The sequence below is a fragment of the Vicugna pacos genome, unplaced genomic scaffold, assembly GCF_048564905.1.
Source record: "Vicugna pacos unplaced genomic scaffold, VicPac4 scaffold_20, whole genome shotgun sequence".
Lineage (NCBI taxonomy): Eukaryota > Metazoa > Chordata > Mammalia > Artiodactyla > Camelidae > Vicugna > Vicugna pacos.
The window spans coordinates 31,202,385-31,229,924 of NW_027328741.1; the positions used below are offsets into that span (position 1 = coordinate 31,202,385).

Here is a 27,540-nt window from a genome sequence, read left to right on the forward strand (position 1 = left end):
CTCTCCTATGTACTTAAGAATGCATCTTAAGGTCAAATAAAAAAAAAAGTATCAGTATTTTATATTTTTCCTCCCTCATACCTCTATTATTGGTATTTATTTAAACTTCAAAATACTCTATTATTCAACGTGACAGAGAATCTTGTTTTTAGCAATTTAAAAAAAAATTTGTGTATTTGTCCATTTAGAGCTCAAACCAATTAAGGGATATAAGCCCCAGGTGCTTTTTTTTGATATTTTGACCAGGGAAAATTTCTGTTTCTGAGTTTTCTCTTGAACTGTTACTGAAGCTACATGCTCTTTGTTTTCCCTGTGTCTGTGTGTCTGTTTATAAATCAGAAAGGCCTACACTTTTCATTGTGTACCTCTAGAGGGTATTAATACATGAAATAATAAAGTCTCCTATGTTAAAGGAACTCTGTTCTAATTGAGTTTAATAAGCACTTACATAAATTTTTTAAAAAAATTCTTATAAAATAAAGTTGAATTTCTAATATCTTAAGAGTTCTGAAATTAAAAATAAGCCTCTTATAGAACTTATAAAATACTTGCAGACTCCAAATTCACATAGCTAAGGCAAATCATTAACCAACAAGACTGATTTAACCATTTTAGTTTAATAAAAACAGCTGTATCCTCTCTGATTCATCAGTGTGAAGTTTCCCTTTCCCTCTACATTTCAAGCCAATCAAGCTAAAGTTCTGATCATGCCATGCTGTTTCCCAACCCTGCACAGGCTGTCCTCTGCAGCTGGCATTTACTGCCTGTCTTGATTCTGTGGAAATCTTACTGTTTGTGTAAAATTAAGCTCAATGAGCACATGTTCCGTGGTCATGCCTCCTCCACACCTGTGCTGTCCGGGGTTAGTAACAGTAATAACTATAATGATAAGTATATGGAGCCATGTGACAGTAAACGCTCACCACTGTGACCATCTAACCCACCCCCACAGCAAGTGACCAGTGAACTTCGCTCCTTTTCTCTTCTCTCCTACTCCCTCAAGTTAACCTAGGGTTTTGCATGCTTAGCGTTTTGACAGTTACCTGAAACACTGTTTCAAAACGTCGGTTGAAAAGGGAAGATAAAATCTTACACCTGGACCCAGGAAGAGAGGGGTGGGGAGTGGCCCACAGGAAGCCAAACGGGAAGCGCGGCCTTGGCTCACAACACAGTCCTGCTCCTTCCCGAGTTTCGCAGCTGGGAAAGCAGCGGCCTGGGGCCCGGACCGCCCGGGCTTTTGGGGAAGGCCGAGGGAGGGACACAGACCCGCGCAGGGTCTGCGGCCCTGGGGTCGGGGTCCGCAGGGACTCACCGTCTGTGCAGCGGCTCCTGGGCCACGGCCCGGCGGGCGGCGGCGCCGGCTGAGGGGGCTGAGGCGGCGACGGTACCGGCTGAGAGGCCTGAGGCGGCGGCGGTACCGGCTGAGGGGCCTGAGGCGACGGCGGCGGTACCGGCTGAGAGGGCTGAGGCGGCGGCGGTTCCGGCTGAGTGAGCTGAGACGGCGGCGGCTGCGGTGCCGGCTGAGGGGCTTGAGGCGGCGGCGGTTCCAGCTAAGGGGGCTGAGGCGGCGGCGGCGGCGGCGCCGGCTGAGGGGGCTGAGGCGGCCTTTGCTGTTGCTGGAAGGACTTGAGGGACTCCAAGGCCTTCACCGGCTTTTCCAGGGTCGCCATGGCGGCCTTCCGTCCCGCAGGGACAGCCCCAGGAGTCGCTGGGCCGACTGGCGGCTCCGCTCAGCAGCGGCGGCAGTGAATGGGGCTCGGGGCCGCCAGCAGACGCGGAATCCAAGCGCCCGGCCATCTTGGAGCCGTCCCGACAGCCCCCGCGGCCCTGCGTCCTGCTAAGCTCCGCTGGTGGGGCGGGGCCGGGCTCCGGGATTGACAGCCGGAGGCAGCGGCCTCCGCCAATGGCTGCCCCGCCCGCTCCTTGGGCTCAAAGAGCCACCACGGCTGCTGGAATCACTGCGTTCTTCCCAGCGAGGGGCGAGGGGTACTGCACGGAGATAGGAAGGGCGGCTCGGGGGCGGAGTTGCATGGCACGGCGAGGAGGGTGCGGAGGGCCTGGTGACTTCGGATTGAGGGTCTCTCTCGGCGAGGGGCGTCCTTTCTCAGCGGAAGCCCCTCTTGGAGATGGGCGTCCCCGGCCGATGCCTAGTGGGTGGCAGGGAGGGCGGGCAGTGGGCTGGGAGCCCGAGACCCCCGCGGGGCCCTTGCCAACCCCACGGCGCTGGCGGAGGGCGGGCTCGCCGGACAGCCTGCAGGGGAGGGAGGGGGAAGTGAGCTCGCCCCGCGCGGAGCCAGAGGACTCCTCAGGTGTGGATGGAGAGGGGCCCTGAGGGGCCAGTCTGCAGCCAGAGAGGGAGCGGAGAGGATTGGGGGAGGCCCTGGGTCAGGCATGGGTGGTAAGAAGTTCCCTGGTCAATGCCTGCTGCCAGAGAGGCTGGGCAGGTGCAGCGAGAAGCGGCTTTGACCCCTGAGACGCAGATCCTAGCAGATAGGTGCTGACACGGTCTTCCTCGGTGCCTGTCACCAAGGGTTTCCGGTCGCCGGCCGCCTGCAGGTCTCTGGGCTTTCCTCTGCGTGGGCCCTGGCCTGATAGCAGACTCTGCTTCTGACAATTGAGCCGCCCGCCTGGGCCTGCGCGCCGCCTCTCCTGTGCGCGTCCGGCTGACGTGGCCCGTGGTGCCACGGAGCAGAGTCCCTTTGCATCTCTAAGGCCCGGGTATTTCCTAGAGAGAAGTTTGGCTTGCCCGGAAAGTACCACCTTCCCCCATTCCCACCCACAGCCATTCAGAAGTAGAGGACCAGCATTGACAGTCTAGGATCAAAGAGCTATGCTTTGCTTCCATTACCACAGCTTCAGTGAATGTGCACCATCTCTCGTCCTCCACTGCATATCTCTATTAGAGTCCTTTCATCACAAAGGCAGCAAGATGAACAGTGGGCTGGGCTGTCCCTCCTGATCTAGCAAACTATCATTTCAGTTTTCCAGACCTCTGCAACCCTCTTGGACTAAACAGATTTCCACTACTTAGCAAGAGGATATTCCTTTGGGCTCCAAGAAGGGACTGCGGCATTTCCCACAACTGCAATTAATTTCTCACACATGTGGTTAGTTAATTAGCTTCTGTCTTTCCTGCAAAGCTGTAAGTGTCTTAAGGGCAGGGAACCATCACTTGATGCTACTTTCAAGGCAAAGCCAGCTCCTCACTGTCACCTGCTGGCCCACATGATTCCTCCCCTCCTGCCTAAGGGCCTCTGAACTTGCTCTTCCCTTGGCCTGCAGAGCTCTTTCCCAGACACCTTCACAGCCTGCATATTCCCCTCACCTGCTGTCTTTTTCTCCTTCGCACTTACCCCTATCTAACAGATTGTACATTTTGCATATTCTCTTGCTTGGGTATCTCTCCCAACTAGAATGTGAATTCCAAGATGGTAAGGATTTTTGTGTTCATGGTGTGTCCTTAGCATCTAGAACAGTAGCCAGATCACGGCTGCCCCTTAGTAAATAATCAAACACATGAATGAGTAAATGACCACCTTTCTAAGCAAAGGCACCCATCAAACAGCTTAGATGGGTGTTGAGTGCAGAATCTACGAGGAGTACTTTCTGCCCCAAGTCTGACACCCAAACGGATTAGGGGCCCTTTGGGCATTTCAAGGTTCAACGGGACAGATTACTGCATAAAATATGCTGAACTGGCTGAACTGGCAGCGGTGGACCCTGTGTGAGTGCTCTGCTGAGACTTGGATTCGGTGACGACTTGAACTCTTTAAAACCCTACCACATACTTTTTGGAAGTTTTTTTCAAAAGTACATTTTCAACACATTCAGTCTTTCTGAAATAAAAACTTATTTTCTCGTGGACTCCTGTATGTTCCGCACTCTGTGCATGAAGCACCTGACTAGGGTTTTTAGGAATATATTTGGCACTTGAGACCGTAGAAAGCTTTCATTTTTGTCCTCTGAGTATCTCGATTCTTCCACTGGGGCTTTGAACGTTTGCTGCTGCTGTTGTCCTGATGGGTCTGGGGCCCCTTCTGCTCCCCCTCCCTCAAGTTCTGGGTTTGTAACGAATGCAGAAACTAAAAACAACCAACTATAGAAAGCAAAAATGAAAACCTAAAATGAGGCTCTTAGGAAGACAAACAAAAAGCTAGATGGCTTCTGAAAAGTTGGAGAAGGTGGGGGTGGGGGGGTCTCAGCCCCACAATGGGAACAATTCCAGGAAGTCAGAATGCAGAGACCCACCAATTCTAACATGGGCGCAGATGCATTTAGTACAGGTGCACACATCACACGGCTCTTCTGGGACAGGAAATGGTATTTTGGTATCTTAATATTCTCCATTCTTTGAGGAATTAAAGTTTTTAATAGGTCATCATCAAAATCATGATATCCTAGTTTTTCATTAATTTTTTAAAAAAATACACAACTTATTTCCCAAGACATTTTTGCCATTATTTGTAAACTCATACAAAGACTTAGTGGTGATGAGGCTTTAGGATGTATCTTGTCAAAGTCTGTGCAACAGAATACTTGTCTATTGTTGGGTGAACACCAACTCCAAAAGTACATTTTCCATAGACATTTTAATGATTGATTTTTTTAATTCCTAAAAGCACTACTCAGGCCCTTTACAATGTTGTGTCAAATTCCAGGGTTAAAATGCTCTTGATTTTTTAATCTATTTTGATTAAAATGTTTCTATGCAGAGGAGGGTATAGCTGAGTGGTAGTGTGTGCTTAGCATGCACGAGGTCCTGGGTTCAATCCCCAGTACCTCCATTAAAATACACACACACACACACCCCTAATTACCCCCCAAAAAATAAACCTACAAATAATTTTAAAAAAAATTTTAAATAAATTGTTCTACAAAAATTCTGCTGAAAAGAGGGAGGGAGGATTTCCTTGTGGCCATCACACCAAACTTCGCTTTAATCAGATCACTGTGAAGTGAGTTTGGTATCTGCAGGTAAAGGCTAGAAACTGTCGACACTTACTTAATTAGAGCGAATGACGCTTCTGAACAATACTTCAAATAAGGACATCAGCCTGGGAACAAAAAGTCTTGACTAAAGCTGGCAGGAGAAAACAAATAAAAGATGTGGCCCAACAATAGGAAGACTGGAGTCATCCCCAGCCCTGAGAAGATAAGGCTGCTCTATTAGTGATGGAAATTATCGACTGCATCAGCTTAAGAAAAGCCTGCTTTTCCAAAGAATTCTTCCCACCCCAAGAATTAACCACATAACTTTAAGTCAGCTCTGATTCCTTGAATTAAATTCTTTTTAACGTATCTTTTCTAAATCCTCAGCTTCCTCCTCCCCTCTATTCTTTCTCCCAAGAGAGGAAACTCCTCCACTACGGTGCTATGGCTTCGTTTCTTTGAAGGGGGTACGCTTTTTTGCATTTGTTTGCATTGTACACTAGCCCTGCACTCTGAAAGAGCCTTTTACCAACAGCACCATTTTTGTATTTCTGGCTGGTTAAATGGCTTATAGTAGAAACTTGGAATTTACTAACTTTTTAAACCCAGAAGTACATTGTTGAAAAGACACAGCTATCATTCATCTTCCAAATTATGATTAAATTAATAACTGAGAAATTCCCAAACATGTTTTCCAGGAATGACCTGTATTTTAAATGCCTGTGAGGCCTCCTGGACTTCTATTCCTTTTTTCTTATCTGGGGTTATGGACCTCAGGAGAGCAGGAGAGGGTTTCAAGTTCCAAGTCTTTTCCTCCTTGGAACTTGCTGCTTGCTGGGAGAGTGTTGACTGGAAAATAGATGCTTTAGAGAAGAGGTTGGGGGGGTCACAATTTTAATTCTGTTAAAGCAACAGCTGGTTTGAGTTTCTTTCCACTTCTATTTCCTGCTCCCTTCCTCGCAAATCCATGGAGAGAAAATAATTTGTTCAGAAGGTACCGACAAAATAAAAATACACCTTTTATTATGGCGGTGCTTTACCTGTGTTATCTTTGTTACAAGTTGCATGTAAAGCACTCAAGGGATAGGTTAGATTTTATAAAATGAACTACACAGTAAAGATGACCAGAGCTTTAGTCAGAAGAACCTTTTACAATACAGGTTGCAGGCTTGCAAATTTCTTCGAATATTTTTTAACTAAAACTTTTCATGGAAGTAACTGTCATAAAGCCCTCTGGGGTGTCTGGAGGCTGACTGCCTAAAGAAGGATCATGACTAAAATATTCACGCATGCCAAGTGCGTGCTACTTGTTTCTGGACTGGAGACCTTGTCTCCATATTAGTATGCATTCGTCTGTTCAACGAGTATTTATAGAGGGTCTGCTCTTCCCATAAAGATGCTCAGGGCTTGGGACACACCAGTAAGACATGGGGAGCTTCTGTGTCCGCATGTTCATAACCATGAAACTGTCCAGTGGGGCTTCAGCCCACAATCACACCTTCTATTCTAAATAGTTTACCCGCAGTTTGGGATTTAAAAACCAGGTCTGTTCAAATCACATTATTGTCTAATCAACTCAGAAATCCAGTATTTTAAATGAATGTGTAATAATAGTGAAACAGTAGGAAAAAAAGAGTAAAAAAGTTTTAAAAATGGTAAAAAATAAATAAAATATGTTTGATTATTTTTATTTAGGTTGTGAAGTCATCTTCCATGCTTTTTTCCTACACACACACGCACATGCTCACACACAAAGAATAAAACCTGCATCTCTCAAATCAATGGCAAACCAGTAACAGATTTTCTGGTCTGGGCTCCTCCGCACACTGGCCTCGGGCTGTGTTGGTGTGTGGCTTGACAGCAATCAAAGGTCATAATTTCATTGGCAGTTAGCAGCAGGTTTAGTTTTTCTACCATGTTAGGTTTACCAAAATGTCTGGTTTCAGTTATGCTTCGGCACTGACTGAATCAGCTCTCTGACCAGCGCAATGTCTTCAGGTACCTGAGGTTCATGGAATACATATGCTGATTGTTTTCAGTCACTTTCTCTTCTAAGCACAAAACTGTGTTTTCTGAAGCTGAGTAACAGTAGTTCTTAATGACATGCTAGTTTCTAATAGTGAAAAAGGACCTAAAGTAGGTAAAAATGTGAATTTAACAAGACTGCCACCTACTGATTGACATGGTTGGAAAACACTCCAGTTGTAGTAAAAAATAGCTATGTATGTGGTTTCTTGTTTTTTGTTTTTTCCCCCCAAAATGTAGATGCTTTTTGAAAATTAACATGTATCATTTTAATTCCATTTTAGGAATGTGACCAAGTTCATATAGATGATGTCTCCTCAGATGACAATGGACAGGACCCAAGGTGAGCCCATTGACCATGAAGGGATGGTTTCCATGTTATGGTTTAATTGCTCAGCTAACTAAGATGAAATTTCTGTTCTGTTAACTTTGGGCTTTTCTTTTTTAAAAATTTTTTATTGATTTGTAATCATCTAAAAATGTGTCAAATTGCAATGTAGAACATAATTTTTCAGTTATACATGAACATATATATATTCATTGTCACATTTTTTCTGTGAGCTACCATAAGATCTTGTGTATATTTCTCTGTGCTATACAGTATAATCTTGTTTATCTATTCTACAATTCTGAAATCCCATCTATCCCTTCCCACCCTTCGCCCCCATGGCAAACACAAGTTTGTATTCTGTCTATGAGTCTATTTCTGTTTTGTATTTATGCTTTGTTTGTTTGTTTTTGTTTTTGTTTTTAGATTCCACATATGAACAATCTCATACGATATTTTTCTTTCTCTTTCTGGCTTACTTCACTAAGAATGACATTCTCCAGGAACATCCAGGATGCTGCAAATGGCATTACGTTGTCAGTTTTTATGGCTGAATAATATTCCATTGTATAAATATACCATTTCTTTATCCAGTCATCCATTGATGGACATTTAGGCTGTTTCCATGTCTTGGCTGTTGTAAATAGTACTCCTGTGAACATTGGGGTGCAGGTGTCATCCTGAAGTAGGGTTCCCTCTGGATATAAGCCCAGGAGCGGGATTCCTGGGTCATACAGTAAGTCTATTCCTACTCTTTTGTGGAATCTCCATACTGTTTTCCATAGTGGCTGCACCAAACTGCATTCCCACTAGCAGTGTAGGAGGGTTCCCCTTTCTCCACAGCCTCTCCAGCATTTGTCATTTGTGGATTTTTGAATGACGGCCATTCTGACTGGTGTGAGGTGACACCTCATTGTAGTTTTGATTTGCATTTCTCTGATAATTAGTGATACTGAGCATTTTTTCATGTGCCTATTGATCATTGGTATGCCTTCCTTGGAGAATTGCTTGTTTAGGTCTTTTGCCCATTTTTGGATTGGGTTGTTTGGTTGTTTCTTATTAAGTTGTATGAGCTGCTTATATATTATGGAGATCAAGCCTTTGTCAGTTTCATTTGCAAAAATTTTTTTTCCCATTCCGTAGGTTGTCTTTTTGTTTTATTTATGGTTTCCTTTGCTGTACAGAAGCTTGTTAAGTTTCATTACATCCCATTTGTTTATTCTTGCTTTTATTTCTATTGTTTGAGTAGACTATTCTAGGAGAACATTTTTGAGATGTATGTCAGATAATGTTTTGCCTATAATTTCCTCTAGGAGGTTTATTGTATCTTGTCTTGTGTTTAAGTCTTTGATCCATTTTGAGTTTATTTTTTGTGTATGGTGTAAGGGAGTGTTCTAGCTTCATTGCTTTACATGCTGCTGTCCAGTTTTCCCAACACCATTTGCTGAAGAGACTGTCTTTTTTCCATTGTATATTCTTGCCTCCTTTGTCGAAGATTAGTTGAGTAAAAATTTGTGCGTTCATTTCTGGGCTCTCTATTTTGTTCCATTGGTCTATATGTCTGTTTTTGTACCAACACCATGCTGTCCTGATGACTGTAGGTCTATAGTATTTCCTGAAGTCTGGGAGAGTTATTCCCCCAGGCTCTTTCTTTTTCTTCACTAATGTTTTGGCAATTCTAGGTCTTTGATGGTTCCATATAAATTTCATTATGATTTGTTTTAGTTTTGTAAAATATAGCCTGGGTAATTTGATAGGGATTGCATTAAATCAGTAGATTGCCGTGGGCAGTGTGACCATTTTAACAATATTGATTCTTCCAATCCAAGAGCATGGGATATCTTTTCATTTTTTAAAAGTCTTCTTTAATTTCTCTCATCAGTGGTTTATAGTTTTGCGTGTATAATTCTTTCACCTCCTTGGTTAGATTTATTCCTAGGTATTTTATTACTTTGGGTGCTATTTTAAAGGGGATTGTTTCTTTACTTTCTTCTTCTGTTGATTCATTGTTAGTGTAAAGAAATGCCACTGATTTTTGAACGTTAATCTTGTAATGTGCTACCTTGCTGAATTCTTCAATCAGCTCTAGTAGTTTTTGTGTGGACCTTTTAGGGCTTTCTAGATATAGTAACATGTCATTGGCATATGGTGACACTTTCACCTCTTCTTTTCCAATTTGGATCCCTTTTATTTCTCTCTATTGCCTGATTGCTGTGGCTAGGACTTCCAGGACTATGTTGAATAGCAGTGATGATAGTGGGCATCCTTGTCTTGTCCCAGATTTTAGTGGGAAGCTTCTGAGTTTTTCACCGTTGAGTGCTATTTTGGCTGTAGGCTTGTCATATATAGCTTTTATGATATTGAGATACGTCCCCTCTATACCCACTTTGTCAAGAGTTTTTATCATAAATGGGTGTTGAATTTTATCAAGTGCTTTTTCTGCATCTATTGATATGATCATGTGTTTTTTGTCCTTTCTCTTGTTGATGTGACGTATTACATTGATTGATTTGCATATGTTGAACCACCCTTGTGTCCTGGGATGAACCCCACCTGATCATGATGTATAATCTTTTTTATGTGTTGTTGGATTCTATTTGCTAATATTTTGGTGAGGATTTTGGCGTCTATGTTCATCAGTGATATTGGCCTATAATTCTTTTTGGTAATGTCTTTGCCTGGTTTTGGTATCAGGGTGATGGTAGCTTCATAGAATGAGTTTGGGAGTATTCCCTCCTTTTCAATCTTCTGGAAGAGTTTGAGAAGGACTGGTATGAGTTCTTCTTTGTACATTTTGTAGAATTCCCCAGTGAAGCCATCTGGTCCAGGACTTTTATTTGTGGGGAGGTTTTTTATTGCTATTTCTATTTCATCTCTAGTGATCAGTTTGTTCAAGTGGCCAGTTTCTTCTTGATTCAGTCTTGGTGGACAGTATGTTTCCAGAAACTTGTCTGTCTCCTCTACATTGTCTAGTTTGGTTCCATATAGTTTTTCATAATATTCTTGTATGATTTTCTGTATTTCTATTTTATTTGTTGTAATTTCTCCATTATCCTTTCTTATTTTGCTTATTTGTGCTCCCTCCTTTTTCTTCTTTGTGAGTTTGGCCAGAGGTTTGTCAATTTTATTTACTTTTTCAAAAAAACAGCTTTTGGTTTAATTTATTTTTTCTATGGTCTTTTTAATCTGTATTTTATTTATTTCCTCCCTGATCTTTATAATTTCCTTCCTTCTGCTGCCTTTTGTGGTTGTTTTGCTCTTCTTTTTCTAGTTCATTCAGCTGGTGGGTTAAATTGTTTGAGATTGTTCTTCTTTTTTGAGAAAGGCCTGTATCACTATAAACTTCCCTCTTAGCACTGCCTTTGCTGTGTCCCATAAATTTTGTGGTTGTGCTTTCATTTGCATTTGTCTCAAGGTATTTTTTAATTTCAGCTTTGATTTCTTCATTGACCCATTGGTTTCTTAATAACATATTGTTTAATCTCCATGCTTTCCTTTTGTTCTCCTTTGTTTCTCTGTTGTTGATTTGTAGTTTCATGGCATTGTGGTCAGTAAAGATGCTTGAGATTTTTTCTATCTTCTTAAAATTTCTGAGGTTTCTTTTGTGCCCAAGTACATGATCAGTCCTGGAAAATGTTCCATGTGCACTTGAAAAGAATGTATAATGCTCTGAAAATATTCACCAAATCTAATTTTCCTATTGTATTACTTCTCTGTTGCATTATTTCTTTTCTGTCTGGAAGATCTGTCTAGTGATGTTAATGTGGTGTTAAAATCTCCAGCTATGATTGTATTCCCATCAATGTCCCCCTTTATCTGTGTTAGTAATTGTTTTATGTACTTAGGTGCTCCTATATTGGATGCATAGATATTAATGAGTGTAATATCCTCATCTTGTATCACTCCTTTAATCATTATAAAATGTCCTTCTTTATGGCCTTTGTTTTAAATAAGTGTATTCAAAGGACTGAAGTGTTAAAAATTTAGAAAAGACATTCTAAGACTTTTCTGTTTCTTGCTTACTTCTCCAATTGATACCCCCAAGAATGCTATAGGCAGAGAGGACTAACTCAGTTTTAGTGTGATAAAATGTATTACTTTCATCATCATTTTCTCTCTATAATTGATAAACCTGAGGGCCATTAAAATGCTAATTAATTTTCCCAAAGACACAGACAATAATTAGCCAAGCCAAGAGTCAAAGCCATATCTTCTGACTCCAGTGCTGGTGGAGGAAGGACATCACAACCTGCCTTCAGGAAAGGAAGGGGGTGTGGCATACACTGGGAAATCCCAAAACAGCACTTGACATAGATCCCAGAGGAAGGGGAGAGCAGAACAGGTGTTTACCCTTAACTCTATGCTTGTGGGCTCTCCCAGAACACCGTTTTCTACTTGATCAAAAAGGGAATGGTAACAAAGAGTACTTTTGGTATGGTAGATACTTTACATTTGGTAACTCTCATCCTCACAACAGCGCTGTAGAACAGGTCTCCCTAAAACTTAAGGGCACATGAATCACCTTGGGACCTGGTTAGCTCTAATGCAGACTCTAATTCAGCAGGACTGGGGTAGGGGCTGAGAATTTACATTTTTAACAAGCTCCCAGTGGGTGCTGAGGCTGCTGCCCCTAGATCACAGACCCCACCTTGAGGAGCAAGTACTTTTATGTAGAGCATAAGAGTCACCTGAGAGCTGAGTTCAAATGCACACTTCTGGGACCCACCACAGACATGCAAGCACAGAAGTTTCATGGGGGAGTCTTGGAGCCTCTGGTAACATGTATTCCAGATCATTCTGAGCCAGTGGTCCAGTGGACTACAGAGTCCAACAGACTTGGGTTAAAATCCTGGTTCTATTACTTTTCAGCTGTTGGAAAGGACCTTGAGCAAATTAAAATTTCCCTGAGCTTTGATTTCCCCCATCTGCAAAGTGAGGATAAAAAAGAAATACCTCATTGGATTGTATGAGTGGTTAAACACAATTTTCTATGTAGCATATAACTAGCATATAACGGGTATTTGAAAAGTGACAGCTATTGTAATGATGTTGATGTGATGATGAAGACGCTCATCAAATAGATAAGGTCAGGTGCAGAGGGGAATATCACTTCTTGGAGCTAGTTTACTAAGCAAGATTTGAACTCAGATCCAACTCCAAAACCACAGTCATTTCACTGCATCAGATCACAAGTACCAAGTTTTACACATTCGCCTCCATTTATGGAAATCACCCAAATCACTGCTTCCTCTGCCCGTGTCCTGCTAGTTCTGCCAGGCTCTTCCTCTCTGACCTTTGTTTTCAGCTTCTTCCAATGCAACCTTCCCCCCTCATCAACCCTTTGAATTTTGTTCCCAGAACTTGACCTTCAGGGTTCTCCAGGGACCCTGCTTCTCTTGCCCTTGGCCTCCTGGGGCAAGGTCACCCTCCCAGCTTGCTTACCCAGGTCAAGAGGGAACTTGTACATATAGAAAAAGATAGGGAGAAAACAAGGTCTAACTTTGAAGATGTATTTCAGTATGATGTGCAGACTCTGCCTTTCACCATCCAAGAATCTCATTGGGAAATTTTATTTTTTAATGAACAATTCTTGAGAGAATGTCAATCATAGCTATAAAATATCTAGAAGAGTCCAAATAGAATTATTTCCCCGTTGTTCTCCAATACACGTGGGAGGAATACAAAATACACGTGAGAGGTAATAGTCCCATAAAATACACGACAAGAAAAGCCACAGACTTATATTACTACTGCTCTGGCTGGAAAGATATTTTGTGGAGGATTGAGATGCTTCAAAATGTTGGGAAATACTCAGGATCCTAAATAAGCAAATTGTTTTAGCATTTCTGTTCCAAGCAATAATATTCAATGACTGCATGGAGATTATTTTCAGTAGAAATTTTATGGGAAAACTGTAACTGGAAATAAAAGGAATATTCTAGCGATAAACATGACATATCTCTTGTTGCACATGTTGGTGATGACACTGAATGAGATCTCCAAGCAAAATAAGAGTTATGCTGTGTTGTGTCAGCATAATAAATTAAGACTTCTCCCTCTCAAAGGTCAAGTCTTGGGCTTCACAAAGATGTACAGAATTTCACAGCCTGAAAACTATGTTGAGGGGACGCTGAGAACAAGATGGCAAAAGAGTTTTAAAAGAGCAAAATAGAGCCTTATGCCCCTGCCTTAATTCATTGCAGCACAAATCAGTGTTATAAACAAGCCATTCTCTCCAACAGTCTTTTTAAAAAATGTTCATAGACATAAATTCTCTTGAAGAATGTGTCTATGCAGAAAAAAACACATGGAGATTTGAGCTGTCATCTTAAGTAGCTGGCATCCATCATTCTGCTTCTTCTTTAGTAGGTACAAATTTATAAGGCTACTCACATTATTTAGATAGCTTTTAGCCTCCATTTTTCTTTCCCTATACTGATACAAAAAGTATGACCAACGATGGAAAAAATGACCCGCAGAGGTCAGCTGAGCTGAAATAAAAAGTCTCCTTAGCTAGAAGAGGTCCGTGGTTAGCTTTGGGCTTTGCAAACACATTGCCTGCCTTAATCTGTTATTTACAAAGTATATGACCTGGGACAAGTTACTTAACCTCTCTAAGCCTCAGTTTTTTCATCTGTAAAATGGTAATAATAATCCCCCCTAACAGGGCTGCTGTAATCATTAAACAATATAATTAATATGAAAGACTTGGCAGAGGTCTTGCTCACAGAATCTTTTTTTTTAAGAATACACATAACAATTTGACTGAGCTAATTCACATACCATACAATTTACCCCCCTTAAGGTATAAAATTCATGTCCTTTAGTATATTCGTATATTCAAACTTATGCGACCATCAGTAAATTTTAGATCTTCACCAAAAACAAAAAAAAATCTGTCTCCATTAGCAATTACTCCTTTTTTCCCCACAATCCTTTCCATCCCCCACCCTCCCATCCCCAACCTTGCAACCATAGGCAACCACTAACCTACTTTCTGTCTCTATAGATTTGCCTGTGCTGGACCTTTCATGTAAATAGACTTGTATAACACTTGCTGTTTTGTGGCTGGCTACTTGTCCTTAAAATACTGTTTTCCAAGTTCAACCAGTTTGTAGCATGTATTAGTACTTTATTCCTTTATGTTTAAGATTAATATTCCACTGTTTGGATGTATCACATTTCAGCTATCCATATCCAAGAGTTCCTATTTCAAAAGTCATACTATAGGAGTATTTACATGACCTTGGGTTAGACAAGGATTTCTTAGATACAAAAGCAAAAACAAATAATAAAAAAAATAAAGTGGATCTAATCAAAAATTTTAAATCTGTGCTTCAAAGGAAAGCACGAAAATGAAAAAAAAAAACACCTGAGAATGGGAGGAAATATTTGCAAAGCATTTACCTGATGTGCAACTGTCCTAGACCACTTAAAGAACACCTAACAGCTCAATAGTAAAAGACAAGCCAGGTAGAGTATCCAGACATTTCTTCAAAGAAAACATACAAATGGCTAACAACAACACGAAAAGATGCTCAACATCAGTAGCCGTAATGGAAATGCAAATCGAAAGCACAATAAAACACCACTCCCTACCCACTGGAATGGCTAGAATTAAAAAGGGTTGACGAGAATGAGGTAAAATTTGATCCCTCATACATTGCTTGTGGAAATATCAAATGGGATAACAGTCACTTTGGAAACATTTCGGCAGCTCCTCTAAAGGTTAAACAGAGTTACAAAAAGCCACAGTAATTCTGCTACACCCCACCGCCTCAGTGGTGCACTGCAAGATTGTGTTCTCACCCCGATCCCCATGATGTTGACTCATTACTAGTGACTTTTTGCCTGTTAACATTTCCCTCTTATGTGCCTTTGGCAAGGCTGGAAATTATTTCCCACTCCATGCTTCCTGAGTTATCATCTCTTAAGAAGACAGAAGTGTCCTGTTTTGAGACAACCACCCTCAGTGGCCTCCAGCCCGCAGGACTTTCTTATGTGTTCCTGGTCCTCATTATCTGCCACAGGGCAACTTTTGAGGATGGTTCAGCTTCATCAAGGCAAATTAGTGCTACCTGCTAGCCTTTCCAAATCTTTCCAGCACTGCTTAAATGGCCAACCATTTCCACCTCACTTTCAGTAAATAACTTCTGACAAAATGTAAGCTTTCAGTTTTGTTCTGCTTGGCTTCCTCATTAACGGCACCTGCAGGTCTCTCTCCCACTAACTCGGTGCTACGTGCCTTAAGGTTGTAGACTGCGATATTTTTCATGGTGACTTATTCACCCAGCCCCTTGCTGGGTGAGTTAATTAGGTACTGTATAAATGAATGAATAAATAAATAAATACATAGCAAGTGAAACAAATTCTTTATCATGCAAATCGGAGACCCCATCTATTTCACTGATGTGCCAATCCATAAGGTTCATTTAACAGAGCTGAGAGATGGGCCCAAGTCACGTTCTGCCACATTCTGCACCACTTCCCCTTAGTCCAGCAGCGATGCAACCGAGAACAGCGACTGCACATCTAGTGATGTCGTTTCAGAGACACTTCACTCATGCATCACACAACCTTTTTGGTTGCAAAATAGTTCTTTGTGGTTGTTCATAGAAGTTACTTAACCAATTTTAAAATTTGTTTCAGTTACTTCAACATAAGTTATCCACTACTTTCCTAAGATTTCTATCAAAATCCAGCAAATAATCCTGGTTTCTTGAGAGAACATTCTGACAACTGAAACAGTTGTCTGTCTTTTCAGGAGAGCCACTTGTTTCTCTCCTCTCCACCTGAACACCCATGGAAAACTTATTTTAATAATGGCATTTGCTTCATAGAAGCCCATATTGAGCTACTTGCAAAATAAGCTTCAAATCACTCCCATGGATTTGACATCTCTGCCAGTTAGCCAGGACCCCTCGTACATGCTCCAAAACCCCGAAAAGCCATCACACCAGCTCCAGCATTTCTGGAAAGGATGGCACAGTTTGGGGCCCATCTCTTCCTGGGGAAATGAGATTAAAAGGAAGAATAGGACTTGCTTTTCCTCATATTTAGGTTCTTACATGAGTGTGTGAACTCAGTCACCAGGTCAGAGAGGCTCCCCAGATCTGAAGTACTCACATCCACGTGCTGCCCGTAAGCCTAAGTCACCCCGCGGCGGCGACAAGGTGAAGATTTACGGCTCCAGCTCCGGCTCCATGCCGTGGCGAGGCCAGTGGCAGCCAGACGGTGAAGCAGCTGCCTCAGACCCGGCAGCCTTCCTGTAGTTACTCCTCGGACAGCTTATGACTTGGCACGTTTGCTGGCTTTTGGCAGCACTGCAAAGGACTTATTGATCTTCAAAACCCACTTTGGCTGTTGAAGGAAACAAAATCAATCTTTGGATAGATTTCTCCTCTTAGTATATTTCCTTTTCACTTTCAATATTGGTGGGGCTTGGATTTTCACCGAAGGAACTCATCCTACCATGGGCTTTTGACAACAGAAATCCTCTTCCATTTAAACTGAAGTGATTTATCACAGGGAGAGAACTGAAGTGATGGTCAAGTAAGGCGAGGTAACTTCTTAAGGAGGACTGACGTTCTTGCACCTCCTGGTTGCCCTCTGGTTTGGGCGAGGGGGAGGTGGGGCTTTCAATTGCTTCGCAGGTGAAGGCATTTCCTTTCAAAGACTATTCCAGGCTTCCTAATTGATTCTCGGGGATTAGCAATCCACTCTTAAATGGTCACACCAGCATGGAAAGTACAGGTTTTCATTCAAATATGCATAATATTAAAATATTTCTAAAGTACTAACCATTAGTAACAGACAAGCCAGCGTGCTCTATCAGATTGTGATTTTCTTGCATTCAGGATCCATTTTATTCATTTCTGTGACTTCAACACCACTCTCAGTGCCTAGCACACAGCAGAAGGTACTCCATTTGCTGGCAGAATAAATAAATGATCTTGTAAAAATTATTTAGAATTTAGCAATAAAGTCTTCAAAATTTGGGGGAAAAGTAATTTCTTACTAGAGTAACATCTAAAATAACCACAAATGGTCCACGTGGCATTACTATAGAACATATGCATCTACTAGACTTTAGACAGAAAATCCTCCTCCAAGAGGCCCCAGGAACAAGTCTCACCTCTTTCTCACCAGGCAATATAAACACCCAGGAGAAATTCTGTGAGTTCTCAATCCTGGGCCCTTGCTTCAAAAAGACTGTAAAGTTAACAAGTAGATTATGCATCCCTTTGACATATTTTTCAAGGGCCCAGTGGATTTTAACTTTATCTTACAAAATGCAACAGCTGAATGAAAAAGAGAATCTAACAAAATTTACTGCTTAGGTCTAACTCTGAAATCATTAGCTTAAATAAGCTCACCTGCATTTCTTAATCCTTAAACAGAGGGCATGATACAATAAAAGGGGAGGTAGGCATGACTGTCCCCCACAACAAGTAAGGGAATAGATAAACACAATGACAAGCAGCAGCCACATTGCCCTAGACTTTATTGAAAACAATTTAATAGTTAGGTTATTTTCTTTGAAATTTTGTTTGCTGCACCTAGAAAAGGAAAATAAGTAGTAGCTGGGTGAACTAAGCTATTGCCTGGGCATGACATGTGTTAAAATTCGACCCCGTGTTTTGTATTCATTGTCACCAGCTTAAACACATTTTGCCAAAGAGCCATTCACTGAGAATAAGCTGGCTGACAGCTATAAGGTGTGTTTGCAAGAGTTCTAATGATTTACTTGCAATACGTGCTGAATACCCATCGCCCCCACATTTCCTACAGTTTAAGGCAGGAGAAAGGAAGTCCCCTAAAATAAAAAATCAATCATCTTAGAGCAAAAGGTAACTTTCTTTGAGAGCAGAAATAAGTGCTGCTCAGCACTCAAATGTGATGAAAAAATCATTGTTCGGAATCAATGGCTATCTTTGTGGAGAAATACAGAAGATTTATAACTTGTTAATAGACAAGTTACAGGTTAATATACCTGAAAGTCTACAGAAGCTTAAACTCTGCCTAATTACCATTTCCATAAACCTATGGAAACACCTAGCATTCAGCCACCTTTCTCAGGCCTTCCTGAACTTCTTCAGGATCACCCCCACAGGTCCATTCTAGCTTGTTCAAGCCTGACATTGGCCCCTCATTGTCAAAGCTGGGAAGTGGGTTGAAGGGTTTACACTGAAAAGCAACATTCAAACAGGTGAACCCTCAGTAGCTACAGATAAGAACCAATTACTTTTCTGGCTCTTCAGGGTGACCTTCAGCTATTTTAACAATGAAATGAGAGCTGATTGTTGACCTAACCTTCCCCTTACACCAAGGTAGGTTTTAATGCAATTTTCTCAAGGACTTTACTTCAACTACTCTTTCTTAGTTGCTGTTGTAACCTCTTGGTCTCAACCATTCTTTCCCTTCAAACATGTTCATTTCCTTCCAGAGAAAATACAAAAGCATAGAAGTTTCCTTCCACCTGCTCTACCTACCTCTCATTCTCTGCAATCTGCTTTTTCTTCCTCCCTGCCTCTGTTTTCAGAGAGTGGTCTATATTCCTGCCGCCCTCCTTATGTTCCACTTCCTCCCCAGCCCCTGGGCTCAGCTTCTGTACCAAATGCCCTGTGTAGCTTTCTGAAAATCCAGATAACAAATGTTCAGGCCTCTCATCTGGAAATCCCAGTTTAGCACATCTGGGCTAGAAATCGGAAATTCTTTTGGTTTTAATTCTTCACAAGTGATTATGAGGCACAGTCAGGATTGATAGGACTAGCCTTCAACTTTTGCGACCTGATTTCTACCTCCAACACTATTTTCTCCCTTGAACATCCCTGAAAACCTCTGGATCACCAAGTCCACCTGCCTTTGCGGCATTCTCACCGTCCTGGAGCATCAGCCCTGATGAATAATTCCACCCTCCTCAAGTAAGACGGAGCTCTTGACATCTTTGACGGTCTGCCTTTGTCTTCTTCCCCAACAAAACTCCTCCTCCAAGGTCCTCCACTAAATGCACTCTTCAGCACTTCCTCCTAGGCTTTCCTTTTCTTTCCTTTTCTATTGCACCCTCAGCAAAATGACCTCAACACCTTATACAACCAGGCTTCTAAGTTCCACATCCACTTTTCCTACTTTCAAAAGCAGAGCACATGGTCAGAATTCCTTGCCCCTGAGGTCATGACAAAGGAAGGCATGAAAGCTTTCAAACCATCCTGAACTTCAGAAATACTTAAGAAACTTATTGAAAATGCACACATGCAGGTCCCTTTGGCAGAAGCTGACTGTGTGGGTCTGGTCTGTGGCCCTGTCTAGAGGCTGTATCTTGTTAAAGGTGTGTAGATAATTGTGATGCGCACCAGTTTCAAGTCCCTGCTAAACATCATGATCAGAAGTTTAGCAACATCTACCCTGAAGGATCCCAATGTTCAAGAAAAAAATGTGTCATTCCTTGAACTATTAATAGCAACTATGATTTATCATGTCAGGAACAGCGTCAGGGAGTAAGTTGAAGTTGACCAGGATGGCACCACAGTACAGTCATCCTGAATACAACCAGACTCCTTTTCTCTCTTTAAGGCTGGTCTCAGTACATTGCTCCATCCAAACAAAACCAACTCCAAAGTCCCAGAGACTACTGGAATGCCTTAAGTTTTACTGAGGAAAATGTTACATCTCATCGTATACAGGAAAACTAAATTTAGAAAATTTATAAGCATTTTTATCCTAAAGTTACATTCTGGAAAACTGCCAAAGTAATCTCAATCTCCTCCAAACCCCTCTCCCTCTCTTTCTGCATTTTGACAGTTTTTGGCAGGGACTAACTAATCCACTCATCTTTTAAAACTATGACTTCTGAAAGCCCTTCCCCTAAGGGAAACATCAGCCTATGGTGATGGTTATTGCAACCATGGTCACCATCTTTATCTGGACCCAGGTCCCTATCCTTCTGGTTCATGGTTTACCTTCCAGTAAAACAGAAGCCAGACCCATCAGAGGCAGAAAGTTTAGGAGAGGGTGGGTAACCAAGCAATGGATGGCCATGAGGTCCAGAAGAGAACAATTAACAAGCATCAAAGAGTAAAACCAAGAAGAGGGCAGATTACCTATCAGAAAATGTATCCAGAGAAATTCAGTGAGAAGTGATGAATGCAGCGAAGGAAGGCAAAGCATTAAAACAAAAAATTAGAGCTATAGTGAATAGAAACCTAAGTTGAAAGGGGGAAGGATCACACTACACAATAATATAAGAACAAGCTAAGACCAATGACCTAAAGTAATATTCACTGCTTAAAGGATTAAATAATCTTCCTGTCTTGACTGTGCACTTGTCAACAGAAAGGACCAATTTTCATTTTCTCTGAACGGACCCTGAAAGGGTATGTTGGTAGATGAGTGGAGGCATGAACAAATGGATGAATTAAGATAGATGATCTGAAGTCAGTTGCACTGCTTTTTCAATACACAGTTGACCCCTGAACAACACAGATTTAAACTGCACAGGTCCCCTAATACATGGATTTTTTTCAGTAGTAAATATCATAGTACTATAGGATCTGCTGGTCGGTTTAATCTGCAGATGTGGAATCACAGGTAAGGAGGGGCGATAAAAGTTATATGCAGATTTTCCACCATGCAGAGGGTCAGCCCCTTTAACCTTCCCCGTGTTGTTTAAGGGTCAACTGGACTAACTTCCTGCTTGTTAACACAACTTATGTGATTTGTTTTAAAGGACATGGTATCACTCAAAATCATTTTACCATCTTGTTTACTCATCAACTCTTTCTCTGTGTCTTTAAAAATGGTCAGAAAAACTACGTGTATTTATCTGTGTCTGTGTGTGTTTTTTACAGGAGGGCAATAATACTTTCTATCAGCTTCCCAAAAAATTACATCCATGTTCAAAATGTAACCTCAAACTTCTCAGCACTTATGAATGTTGCACAACACCTAGGAAAATAAGACATTACCAATATCATAGATAAAATGCTGGCTATTTAGATATAGTCAAACATATAAATCATTTTCACAAATGGATTCAAATTACTAATATATGTTTGCATGTGGTCTTTCAGGTACACAATAAAATGTTAATGTAAATACTGGGTTAATTTTAATAAATACTATTTGTTTAGACTGGATTTTGTTATAAAATAAATAAGAATTTGCTGAGTTAATTAAAATAATAAAACAAAAATGGATGCACTACAATTGTCATGCCAAAGTGCTAATATCTGCTTTCAACACATAAGTGAAATATAAATTCTTTATTCTGAGATGTATCATCAAATATGACTTGAATTGAGATTATTCAGTGCTTTGCACACTATGTTGGCTGACTATTCTTTTCCAAGATTCAAGGTATTAATTTTAATCTTTAATGATCCTATGTTTCAGGAACTACATCCTTGAAAAAATAATTAGATATGCCAAAATATTATTGCTATAGTCCCCTACATGTAAAATTTGGATTATTTTTGACATAATGTGATTAAATAACAATCTCTTAACTTTCAGGTGCACAATAGGACTCTATTCTAAAATTATAATAGGCTCACCCCATTTGGAAATGGCTATGGCCCCAGGTTTTATCAGCCTGGTACTACTAATGTTCAAATAGAAAATTTTCCTTTACTCACTCTTTGGATGAAAGTTGGCTTTCCTTATACACCAGCCTACATGCTAACAAATGTGTAAGCTACAATAAAATTCATGACTGTCACACAGACCAGAATATTCCTATCAGCCCAACTCTTACTGATGCATATTTTAGTCTGTGTGACAGTTACAATTCTAACTGTCCATTAGTAAACTGGCATTCTGGTTTTTAAAAAATAAATTACTTTCTCATTCACCTTTGTTCATCTTGCTATGAAACCACCTGGAACGAGGATCATCTTGCAGCAAATGATACTGAGATTGTTACTTGTGGGCTGACACATATGGTGGCAATGGCTGAAGCAATTAAGGACATGGATAAAAATTAGGTGGCTTGGAGAAGGCAAAATAGGAGCAATTAGTTGTTGGAAGACACTCCCATCAGGAGATAATGAAAAACAGTAAGGTGCCATTAACTCTTTCACCACCCTGAAGAACCCAGGAAAGCTGATTCCAAATTCAATTCCAAAATCAAGTGATCTTTAAAAAAAAAAAATCTAGTGCTGGATATTGTCCATAGTTGGGAAAAATAATCTGCAAATTCATCATAGTTTCTTGGTACACAGTTTGTCGAGGTTGGATTACATGTTCTCTGCTCAAATGAAGCTACTACTATTAAAACAAGTGAGAAGGTTTTTGAATTTTGATGTTTGAATTTCATATTGATATTTTCAATAATAGAGACAGATTCAACCAACATTTCGATGTTGAATATAACTGTAATTTACTCATAAGTAGAACTTCAGTAATTGTCTCCAAAACTTCAACTGAGTGCTAGCAAAATATTGATTCATTTCTGAATTGTTTTTTCCCAAATGAAAACTTTAATTTTTGTCTTTCAGTAAAATATATAGTCATTGCCCCATTTTCTCTTTTGTCATTAATCATATATGGTATTCCATTATGTACTAATAACAGGTAACTTCTGGAAGTTATTGAATTTTACAAATGACTGTTACTAAAGGAAATAAAGAACTAGGCTATGGCATCACTATCCTGCTATTGTAATAAATAGACATATTTTAATTATGATATTTTGTAACATGCCAGGAACTGCTTTCTACTGCTTTTTGTAAAAGCAATGAAATCTTGGTAATTTTATAGTTGACTATCTTTCCTTACTATTAAACTGGTCACTGGAAATTTAAAGTGATATTGCTGATGAGATTATGAAAATTAGATTTTGGGATCACTGAAGTTTGAGCCATTGTGTGACTACAATTTCTGTAATTAATTATCCCAGAAAGAATTTGATTTTGCTATATGCTGATATCACTGCTTTTGTGTTGCTCCTTGGAATGACTTTTGTGAACATGTTGGTCATCAGTGAAAACCAGCTGCCTATTTTTTTTAAAATTGAAACATACTTGATTTATAATATTATGTCAGTTTTAGGTGTACAGCATAGTGATTCAATATTTTTATAGATTATATCCCCTTAAAACCATTACAAAATAATGGTTATATTTCCCTGTGCTGAATATGTCCTAATGAATGGCTAGTTTGAGAGGAATACTAGCTCTCAATCTGACAGTAGTCACTTGTGTAACCTTGGACAAATAATTTTGGTTTTCTAGGTTCATGCTATTCAAAGTAGAGTTCAGTTCTACATTCTTGCTGATGTCTGGTACCAGGTCCCCAAGCCAGAGAATGCCACACCTGATAATACTGACCCTCTTAACCCCCCATTTACTTATAAGAAGCCTTGTGGTTGAGGAATTCCTCCACAGTCATCCCTGGTGTCCCCAACTTGTACCCCTCGGTTCACTGCTTGTTATTTACTGTCTTAGGCTGCTATAACAGAATGCTGTAGGCTGCGTGGCTGATAAACCACCATCATTTCTGCACATGGATTTACTGAATCCCTTACACACTGCTTTGACTTCTTACATAGTGTGGTAATGGGCTCATCCCTATGACATTTATAGTCCTCTTACTTTCAGTGTCATCCAGAGGTAGATGACTTTTTAGAAAGATGACACTGACCTTATGACTCAGCTATAGTGATGATTCTGGGATACTGTCTTGAGGGATGCAATGTATACTGTAGGCCTACAGCCCAAATATATTGCCATTTCTTTAATGGTCAGAATATAAGAAATCTGGGGAGCTGTCTGGGTAGGTGGAGCTGGTGTTTCTCATCAACATACCTAATGATTCATTTGCAAAGTAACTGCTTCATGGTCAAGATTTTAAACTCTATTGATTGAAGACTTTAGTGCCCAAAAGAGGAATTTTTCTTCCTAGGGACAAATAATGATTTCACTGCATTAGAAGGCAATTCTTCCATATGCCGTTTCAAGAGTTGTGGGTAAGGGGGGGCACAGATCTTTGTTTTGCTAGAGTATTTCTCATAGCATGGGGAAAATATGGTTGCTACTTCCCCACAGGATGTAAGAGGAATACAGTTGAAACCTGAGGAGCCTCCATACGGCACCTCTGTGTACTGTGATGCTAGCGGTAAAGAGTCAGAAGACCACAATTATCTTTTACATGCAGAATCTCAAGGGCCTTTGGGGAACAAACTTGTCTCTGGTTCCAGTCTCCTCTTCCCTAAATAGGGGCAGCAGAGATGGGGCAGGGAAGGAGGAGAGGGGTTGTAGTTCTCAGACTTAGGCAATCATCAGAACATCTGTAGGGGTTGTTAAAACACAGACTGCCGAGCCTCATCACAGAGTTTCAGATTCAGTAGGTCTAGAGTTGGGCATGATAATCTTCATTTCCACCAAGTTCCCAGGTGATACTGATTACTGGTAATCCTGGGACCACACTTTGAGAACCACTGCTTAGGGCCACTTCTTCCTAGACTCCCAGATATGAACATGATAAAATCCACTCTACCCTCAAATTCCCATCAACTGAAATGATGGTCTCCTTTATTCTGAACTTCGGTCTGAGAGAGAAATTGGGCAACTTGTGTTCCATTCCAAGCTTCCCTTAAAAGTGTCTGTCTCCTCACAATACCTGTGGCCTGAAAGGGTGGACTTGAGTTAAATCCTCCAACTCTCTTGGGCTTTTGCTCTATGTTACAGAAGAAAGTCTATCACTCAGAGGTGGCCACACTGTTGATAGACTAAAGGTAGATAAAGGAATTCAGAAATCTCCACTGTACCACTACAGAGGCCAGACTCTAGATTACTAACTGAATGGGAAGGTCCAGAAAATCAGTTCTAAGACTCAAATTTAATCTATGATTCTGGCTGGCCCACCAGTTTTCCTTTCCTTTGAGCAGTTAGGTTCTGCTTGGACTCCATGGAAGATTTCAGAGGGAAGTTAGATTAATCAGTTTAATTCTAACCAAATAGCAGTTTATATCTGAAAATAGGAGAAAGTAGGGTGGGCTTGTGTGAATACAAATGCACGAGCAAGAGCAGGAGCATCAGGAGCTATGTGGTGGAACACAGTAAACGGTTCGCTGCCTGACTCCCCCTCTGAGGGAGGCACACTTTACACAGAGTGGGGCCCCAGGAGCTATGTCATCAGTGTTTCCACACTTCCCAGCCATAGCTGATTGATCTATATCAGACCTAGATGAGCTCATGGGATTCTCTCCCTCTGAAATGTAAACAGAGGCTGGCTAAACCTGAGCTTTATTAACATAAACCCTTGTAGAAAATAATCATGCAATCCTACTGCTGAGAACCCCAACACTGCCCTGATATTTCCTCTGCCCAAGACGTAGCAATAACTTTAGATTTGAGAGAAACAGAGAGACAGAGAGAGAGAAACTGTAATAAGTTGATTTTATGTGAAGTTAGCTGCAATCGGTTTACTTTTCTTATAACCAAAAGTATATTATCTAACATACAGGTCCTATGCCAAATTCTCTACAAAAATTATTATACTAAATCATGACTGACTAGCCCCTTGATGACAGGAATTATCCTCATTTCATAAATGAAGAAATGAGTTTAGTTCCTGCATTTACACACCTAGAGAGCAAGGCCAACCTGAGACCTGGCCTTGGGTCTGATGGACATCAAAGTTCTTAGTTTTTCTACTGCCTCCCTCACTCCTGAAGGAGGTGGAGCTAGGACCCTAATGCCATCTAGACATCTAATTTTAAGCCATCTGGTTTCCAGGACCTTTAAGATCCAATGCCTCTTTTTGGAGTTTAAAATATGATTGGGGAAATAATTTTTTTTGAATGAAATAAGGTAAAGAAGACCACCAGCATCAAGATAGTGTCTCATACTACATAAGGGGAAGTCAATACATTTGCTTAATTTCTGAATTATAAATTCTTTAATGAAATGTTATGATTAATTCTAAGTACACAATGGAATTTGAACGAGGTCAAGAAACAATGCCTAGAAAAGGTCATAATTTAGTAGGCTTTATAATTACTGTATCAAAATAGAATTCAAAAGGCAAACCTCTGATTACATGCACTTATACTGTAAAAACTAAAGCAGATGCTTCTAAAGTTGTTAAAAACAATACTCTAACATCATTAAGGACTTTGTCTTATAACTTTATTTGCAGCATTAACATTTTCTAAGTCCTTTCAAATACTTAACAGACTGGTCACCATCTACCCAGGCCCTGACCAGATTATCATAAGTTCCAAATTAATCCAATTTAAGGATATTTTATTTTAAGTTCAGATTTTCATTAGCTCTTCACAGACATCTCTGAACATAAACATTGGAAGCCCTTGAAATTTATTAATACATTGTAACTTTTGACTAGGCTGTCTATCTTCTGATCTTTAGCCAAGTTAATCCTGAAATGAAGCTAAAACAGAGGAACAAAGGAAACAAAATCGTCTTCAAAATATCTAGGAAATTGTGTTCAAGGACACAGAGATGTTCTTCAAGAGCTATTCAAAGTTCATGAATTATTGATAAATTGAAGAAATGAACAGATAAAATTTCAAATGACTGGATCAGAATAAATGAAACATTATTGCTGTGTTGATTAAATATATGACAGATGATTGAAATATTTCCCTCTTCTAATTACAATTCATTTTAAATTGAAATTTAAAGCCTTATGCTGCTCTCTAATTGTTTTATTTGTTTTTGTTTTTCTTTAAATAGACTATAAGCTCTTTAAAGATTTAGGTCTCACACTTATGTTTCCCTGCAATGCCTAGAATGGAGCTGAGTAAATAAAGTAGGAATAACAAATGTCTTATTTCCCATTTCCACTTTAGTGGCAGTGTCTGTCTAGGGAGAAGTACACAGAGAAAGATTGTGAATTCATGACTAGACTACACCAAGCAAGACTGCAGATGATTGATTAGTGATGTCTGCTCTGAGCTCAAGAGGAGAAAGTACAGCATGCATGCCACCTATTTTTCCATCTCACTTGCAGACATTCATTTCATACTTGTTAAATGAATAAAAATGTACACAGGAGAAAAGAATGACATCAGGTAAATTTTCCCATTGAGTTTCATCTTTATCCACATTTGATAAAAATCACACTGCATGTAAGTTCATTATTAGGCATGGAATCAATAAACTTTGAAATATAAAGGAAAAGCAACTAGCTTACAAAATCATGAGATACTTTGTGATCATATCAGATCTGTTCTTTCAGATTCTTTATTCAAAACTAATTCACTTGAAATCTTCACACCCCACACTAGTGGCAATCAA

At 40.4% G+C, this 27,540-nt stretch overlaps 1 long non-coding RNA gene across 1 annotated transcript; it reads left to right on the top strand.

Annotated features, from left to right (window-relative positions):
* Positions 1 to 1,912: 1,912 nt before the first annotated feature.
* On the top strand, positions 1,913 to 27,168 carry LOC140694208 (uncharacterized). Its single transcript, XR_012069961.1, has 3 exons — positions 1,913 to 1,986; positions 7,239 to 7,297; positions 27,093 to 27,168. It is a non-coding gene; the product is annotated as an uncharacterized lncRNA (long non-coding RNA).
* The last annotated feature ends 372 nt before the right edge of the window (positions 27,169 to 27,540 follow it).